This window comes from Amblyomma americanum, chromosome 11 (assembly GCF_052857255.1).
Source record: "Amblyomma americanum isolate KBUSLIRL-KWMA chromosome 11, ASM5285725v1, whole genome shotgun sequence".
NCBI lineage: Eukaryota > Metazoa > Arthropoda > Arachnida > Ixodida > Ixodidae > Amblyomma > Amblyomma americanum.
Window position 1 is genome coordinate 124,464,325 of NC_135507.1, and position 7,847 is coordinate 124,472,171.

The window sequence follows — 7,847 nt, forward strand, 5'->3', positions numbered from 1 at the left end:
AAGCGATGTTCTTCACGACGCTGCCGCTGCTCTACCCGCAAGAAGCGATGAAACTTGGCGGCAGAGCGTGAGAAGCGCTTTGACTGAGAATTGTTTGCAGTCCATGACTGTCGCTTCGTTGGCACATGTGGCGTTAAGGGGGAGAGTATTCGCGCGGCCATACAGTGAAGGCAAAAGTAAATGATTTACTGAAAATTTAGCGTTTTATAACTTATTTTCGTCGCATAAAACAAAATGTAATAAAGAAATGAACTTACATGAAAAATTTGTACGTTTGTCCATTCACGGACGTTCGCTAAGAAATACGGGGAAGAGCTCTACGAAGCACGCAATCGCGGCAGATCTAAAATGGACTCTAGAGCGGGCAGCAGTGACGGCGATAGCGAGCTGCGAGGTGCGTATGCACCGCGAAGCGGCCGTATCTAGCTCGAAGCGCTCCTGAATTTTATGCAGAACAACCGCGCGTTGGCCCACGCGGCCAATGACAGCATATCGGCCGAGGAAAGGCGGGTGCTGTGGGTGCAGCTGGCAGAACAGCTGAATGCCATAGGGCCGGCCACTCGCTCGCCTGAAAGGTGGAGGCGGCTATGGCAGGAGCGGGTGCGAGCCGCCAGCAAAGCTGGAGCGCTGGCTGCTGCCGACCAAAGGTAAGCTGAAGTGCTAACAGAGCGCAGCAGGCGTCACGGAGGCTTGACTTGCAATAATGATACATGAAATGCACAACACAGTTACATCTTCTCTTTTGCCCGTCCGCCCACTGAACCAACTGCACGTGTGTAATAGTTAGCTCTCGTATTAGTAATGCATGAAAATGGGCGGAGGGCTGCCGAACCCTGGAGCAGTCCTAAGCAAGGTCGACGCATGGATTCTTACCATCGTCGGCCAGGACTGCTCCGGTGGCTTCAGGGCCCCCGCTGTTTTCGGAGCACGCCCGCGGGTAGAGACTCCGCAGGTGAGAAACCTTGCTGCCAAAAATGTTTTAAGCTTTGCATAGGAAAAAGGACTTGCTATCGGGCAAGAAGTGTGAAATTGCAAGGCAGTTTGAGATGTGCATTAGATGCTCAGGAATATAAGCTTGCACATGAAGTATGCAAAGGGTTACGCAAGTTTTGTGTCGCTGTCGTAAGTCTTCTGACAACGTGGTGCAGCATACGATGCCTGACAGAAATGAGTTGACGTTCAAAACATATACTAATCCTTTTTATTCAAATTACTGAGAGGAAGACAGCGCACATTTTCACAACACACAAATGCACAGAGCTATGGTGGAAATGTGTGTAGTGCACTTTATGAAATCTACAAAACAATTTCAGTGCGTCCCTCTCTGAGAACGTTATGAAAAAAAAATTGTACCTTTGCACTGCAAACAGTGCACTAAGTGGGTGCGCACACACACAAACAAACATCACAAATATTGCTTCCAACTTACAGGGTTCATTAGCATGCCCTATAAACAGCGCTTCACACACGTTTACAAAAAAAATTTTGTACCTTTAATGTCAAAGGATTCCTGCACAAATTGACATGGCGACAAACTGCTGAAAGCCTTAGTAGGCAACGTGCTGCAACGGAAACATGATGCATGAGGTAATGTAATCCATCTCCTGCACTTCCAGGCAGCCAGGCCAGCACCAGCAACAATGGCTGCACCCGACGAGCATGATTACATGAATCCAGGTTTGTGACATACACCACTTCACAGCAGTTTTGCATGCCTCATGTAGTTGGTACTTGAAAGCAAGTTGACGCATCGAATTAAAGCGTTGTTCCAGCAAATAATAATAATCACTGCACCAGTTGTTTCTCGTAGCTGCGGATTTACTCTGAAGGAATATGCCTCCTTCAGGACGACAATTGTGCTTTTGTCACCATAGCATTACCATTATGAATTAGTGGCCAAGTTGCGATGTGCTTGGTAGGTACACTTCAGCGAGCAGTACCTGAGCTAAACAGTTAAGTATGTGCCCTAACAATGGCACACAATTAAGTAAAGTAAAAGATTGAAAGTAACAGTATGCATGCCATAAATTCGCTGCATGTGAAATGTCCACATTTCTGCACATAGGCATTCAGTACAAAGTGTTTCCTAAACTAATTGAACATGCACAATTCCCACTTCGAGTTTCGAGTTGCTGATCGATTCGCTCTCTGCCTACCATTTGTTATCCATCCTGGTTTGCTTGGCACACCAACTGCACTGGACAGGGGGTGGTCCCAGGTTCAATACCCAGGGCACAATTATTTTGTAATGAACTGTTTGGCTTTCTTTTGTAACCATAAGGCTGCACTTAGGTGAACGGTAATGAGTAATTACTCCAGTATTTCAGAAACGTGTTCACAACACACTGCAATAACAGACATGCAGAGGCCCACGCCAGCACCTCAACATCACCAGCCACCACACCCAAAGCACTGCCACCTGTGCACAGGTGGCTTCATAGCCTTCCTCATAGGCCTCTGCGCCAAGACTGCACAGAGAAGACGTGCCTTGAATTATAGCCAACAAAACCATCAAAGGCGCCTGGTGAGTAGTCGGGAGCACCAGCCTCAACAAATATGCGGGAACCTGGCGCACATCAGGGCCCATATGGCAAGGGTAAGTTTTCAGCAATTCCTTCACCGTTGCCTCTCTTAAAGTATTCATTGTTTATGAATAGTTATGTCGTCTTTGCAATACAGATTGAAGGCCATATGGCGCGCCAGGCTGACGCCACAGAGGAGCTGGTGCGGAATCTGCAAGCAATGCTTGCTTTAATGCAGAGTCGGAACCAAGCGCCCAGTGAGGGCGCTGGAGGCCAATTAGGTGAGGCTCGTATGCAGTTGCAAACTTTGAGAGAGACATAGGAGAAAATGTCCCTTGGTAGACAGAGTGACACAGTGAGATCATGCATGGCGGGTCGTGCTACTAAGGCTAGTAGAACGATATGGATGACGACAGGCTATGACGGCCACACCCAAGATAGCCTTCAAGAAGCCATCTGTGACGCAAAACTATGCAACTGAGAGCGGGCTTATGTGCGCACCTGAGATTTCGGAACAGCTCGTTATCCGCGCGCGTTCGAGGACACAAGTACTCGACCACGATATCGACCTCCACCTCGAAGGCACTCCCACCCCTAGAGCAGACAGACTGTGGGTGCTGGGCCTGTACCTACAATCTAACAGCCAAGCGACCTACACTGTACAGCAGCTCCAGAAGTAATATACGGAGGTGGCATACTTGATCCGCTGCATCTCCAAGAGTCGTATGGGCGGCCGGGGGGATCCCGGCAGAGTGGAAGCACGCTAGGATCACATTTATTCCTAAACCAGGGAAGAAGGTCTGTATTGAAAATCTTCGTCCCATCTCGCTGACGTCCGGCTTGGCCAAATTGATGGAGCATGTGGTCCTCAACAGGCTTCAGGGTTATGGGGAGGACAAGGAGTTCATACCTGAAAGGATGATTGGCTTCAGGGCTAATTTATCAACGCAGGACGTCATGATACAACTCAAAAAGGACGTGGTTGATCCTGGGTACGGCACGGGCACCAAGGCTATCTTGGGGCTCGACCTCACTAAGGCTTTTCACAATGTTACGCATAAGGCATTATTCAGGACCCTATCGGACATAGGACGAGGCAATATTAAGGAACCTATCGAACATAGGACCGGGGGGTAGAACCTTCCGATACATCAGATCATTTCTGGAGGGTAGGACTGCGGAGATTGTAGCCGGAGAAGTTAAATCGGATCCCTTCCGTTGAGGGGCAGAGGGACACCAGAAAAGTCGGTTTTATCGCCATTCTTGTTTAATCTCTCCTCGATCAAGATACCGCCGAGGCTGGCAGGGATATCGGGACTTAAACATACATTTTATGCGGATTACTCTATGGGCAACAGGGGGAAGCGACACACAAATGGAGGAAACTTTACAACTGGCAGTGGATATTGTGGAGGAGCTAGCAGGGGAGGCAGGACACTTGTGCTCTCAGCCCAAGTCAGCTTTTTCTGCTTAGGGATAAACCAAGAGGGATACATGCGAGGCACTATGTGCCGCCACCACTGCTAGAGGTGAAAGTGGGGGGTGCACCGGTCGCTGAGGTCTAAACGATCAGGATCTTGGTTCTGTATCTGCAGAATAATAGGAAGAATAGGGAAGCCTTAGAAAGGCTTAAAAATGCGGTCAATGCTACCGTGAGGCTAATCAGGAGAATCGCCAATCGTAAGAGAGGGGTAAAGGAAAAGGACTTGTGTAGGCCGGTACAGGCGTTTGTGCTCAGTAAATTAGTGTATGCGATGTCTTATATGAAGATGGACGCGACGGAGAAAGGCAATGTGGAGGCCATGATTAGGCAGGCGTATAACGCGTCCCTTGGGTTGCCTAACAATGCGTCTACCGAAAGGCTGCTAGGATTAAAGGTGCGAAACACCATGAAACAACTGCGGAAGGTGCACTCCGTGATGCAACTCAGCAGGCTTTCCAAAAACGAGAGCAGGAAGGGACATATTGGAGAGGGTCGGCATTGGAGTTGATGCTCCAGCCAAGGACATGAAAATTCAGGTGAAGCGAGAAATGCATCAGGACTTGTACAAAAACCTTTGACCAAAAATATGCATCCGATACATCACGAGGACCGAAGGAAGGCAAGAGCCAGAGCTTTACATGCTATGTACGGGAAGTACAACGGGGCAGTCTACGCAGATGTCGCAGAGTATAAAAACCACGACGCATTTGCAGTTGCGGTCGTGGACAGGTGGGTATGCTTGGTCACCTCTGGATCAGTCAAAACCCGCTCCTCAATAACTTCAGAGGAGGCGGCGATAGCGCTAGCTACAGCTAATACTAAAACTGACCTGATTTTCAGCGACTGTAAAGGAGCCATCCGAAATTTGGCGAGGGGCAGAATTTCTGTCACAGCGGCACGATTGCTACATCGGGCCACGGGGCGAGGGACTGCGGAGGCAGAGATTGTCTGGGTACCGGCACATTCTGGGAACCCTGGGAACAAGGCGGCTCACATGAATGCTCGAGGTTTCGTCAGCCGAGCAGGTGAGCCAGGCATTCTGGGGTGGTCCACGAGAGATATGCTGGCGTTCTTTAACGACATTACTAAACATTAAAAACTTGAGCGGAGAATTTACCCGCCCCGGACAAGCAATTGGTGAAGGCGCAGGAAAGCGTCTGGCGAAGATTGCAGACTAGATCTTTCTATAACCCGTACGTGTTAAAAAAATCTACCCGGACGTTCAGACGGAATGCAAATGGTGCCAGGAACTGGCAACCTATGAGCACATATTATGGAGCTGTAGCATAGCGCCGCCAGCGGCGGTTATTCTGCGCGATCCTTCTCTTGAGCAGTGGGAGGCCGTGTTGGCCAGCTCAGACACGGGCGTTCAGACCAGGGCCGTGGAGTGGGCCACCCAAGTCGCCGTCAGCCATGGGTTGATGGCCATCTAGCACAGAATCGTCCGCACATGCCTTCTGACGAAAATAAAGTTTCCATCCATCCAAGAGTCATGGAAAGTGACAGCATTAAATTGTGCAGGCATTGCTAATCAGCCGTGTGAAGTTCCACGCACCTTATCAACGACACACTTGAAGCGAGTTGAATCAGCTGAATGTGCTCCTGCGATTGGCGGTCTAGACAGCCCTCGGACTGCCCCCGTACACCTCGACACGCCATCTGCTCTAGCTGGGGCTAACAACACTGCAGAAGAGCTGGTGGAAGCCCAAAAGACCATTCCGTTGCAGCAGAGGTACCACGCCACCCTGCCCAAACTCGCAGCTAAGATCACAGTAGCCCCAGTCCCGAGCAACTTGCACCCCGAGTTGCACGCTGGCTGTAGAACAGCCAGTCAAGGCACTCGTGCCAATACGGCTTTGACCAAAGCTTGCTATATGTGGATGTGGTGAAATACCTGTCCGGCACAGACACTAAGGGACTAGTGGTTACAAGTGCCACTGGCCCAATTCAGATTATGGGCTCCGTTGGGGGCATGAGTTCTAGCGCGATGGCTGAGGAGACTGTCGTAGCGGTGGCACTTGCTTCCATACACATGATGTGTGCGCCGCCGCGATGGCTCAGTGGCTAGGGTGCTTGGCTGCTGACCCGAAAAACGCGGGTTTGATCTCGGCCGCGGCGGTCAAATTTCGATGGAGGCGAAACTCTAGAGGCTTGTGCCCTGTGCGTCGGTGCAAGAACCCCAGGTGGTCGAAATTATCTGGAACCTTGCACTATGGCATACCTCTTAGCATAAGTTGCTTTGAGACGTTAAACTCCCATAAACCAAACTAAACCTGATGTGTGGCCACACATGATGAAAACCACGCCAGTCCTATGTACACAATAATTAGACTCAACAGACTCACAGGCTCCGTGCGGCGTCTTCGCGTATATCACGTTACCTTTGCAGGCTGCGCGTGCACTCATACCGATCAATTCAATGAAGTGGAAGTTGCGCTCAATCCTTGCCAAGGCAGCAAAGAAAAGTCACCCACGATGCACAAAACGGTGCACAAAACATGAAAAGGTAATGCAATTAAGGGAATCAAAAGAATTCAGCATTACGAATTGGGACTGCACACCTCATGGCCCACTGAACTGCCAATGGCAAAATAGCACTAATACAGTGCTCACCAGTGGGATTTGTCACGAACGAGAAGACTTGTAACTCGACCATGACAGTGAAGCTCGAGACTGAAGGGAAAGAATCGATATTCTTTCATGGCTAGGTGCTGAAAGTGGTGGTTCTTCTTTTGGCGTGCTGCATACACACTCACACTGCACTGGTGCACTGTGTAGAGACACTTTGTTCACATAAAGAGCACAGGACCAAGGTGCATATCATGTATTGTCCATTCTTCAATGGCAATTGAAATCACGATGCACATGACACACAAACAAAGTCGGCACAAAGCCGATTTTTTCACAACACTGAACCACCACACATCACTGCACAATCCACACGTAGAGCTTGCAGCTTGGAAGTAGCCACTGTTGTTCCTGCTGAACAACTGTGAGGTTTGGCTGCTGAGAATCACAATGTTGCAGATTCAAGCTGCGGCCGCATTTTTATGGAGGCCAATGCTAAATATGTCCATGTGTTGTGCTAGGTCAGTGTACATTAAAGGACCCCAGCGGCTTTGGAAACCTCGCATGCCATCAACCCCCACTGGTTTAAAGAAGTACACCGTGTACTGCAACTTCTTCAGCATCACTTCAGCACTGTTCAAATCACATCCAGTTGTTACTGACGTAGAGCAAGAAGCACGGATTTCCTGTTTCAGAAAAAATTGCCAAGGAAAAAAAAACGTTCTGTAGGCTTACAGACGCAGCAAAGCACCACGTCATGGAACCCGCACCATGGCACACACATGGGGGAAAAGTGTTGCAATGGCGTTTTCACTGTGCACATGAAGACAAAACCGAAAGCGGCAACGTATTTGATACTGCATGAAACATAGTATGCAGCACTGCTAAAACTGGTGCCAGATGTAAGTGACGTGCCTTATGGTGCTGTTGACTTGGCTGAAGGTGCTGGTGATGTGGTTGGCGGTACTGACGACGTGGACGTAGCTGGCGGTGCTGACGGCGTGGCTGATGCTGGTGAGGCAGCTAGTGGAGCAGACAAGATGTCTACCGGTGGTGCCTGTGAGCGAAAGCCTGCGGCAGCTGCTCACGCTTGCTCCTGCCTATCCGGTACAGTGCGGGGATTTCCTGTTCTTCACACTGGTCTGTGTCCCCATCAGGATTGTCACTGTCGTAGGTGTCGAGATAAGGCTGCAGGGCATGAATGCACACATTGTGCAACACTGCACAGGCTGCAACAAACTTCGCAGCGACCTCCGGTTTATAGCGCAGTGCTC

General features: G+C 49.8%; 1 pseudogene; it reads left to right on the top strand.

The window, feature by feature from the left end:
• Positions 1-3,479: 3,479 nt before the first annotated feature.
• LOC144111154 (uncharacterized) lies at positions 3,480-5,438 on the top strand (annotated as a pseudogene).
• Positions 5,439-7,847: the final 2,409 nt, after the last annotated feature.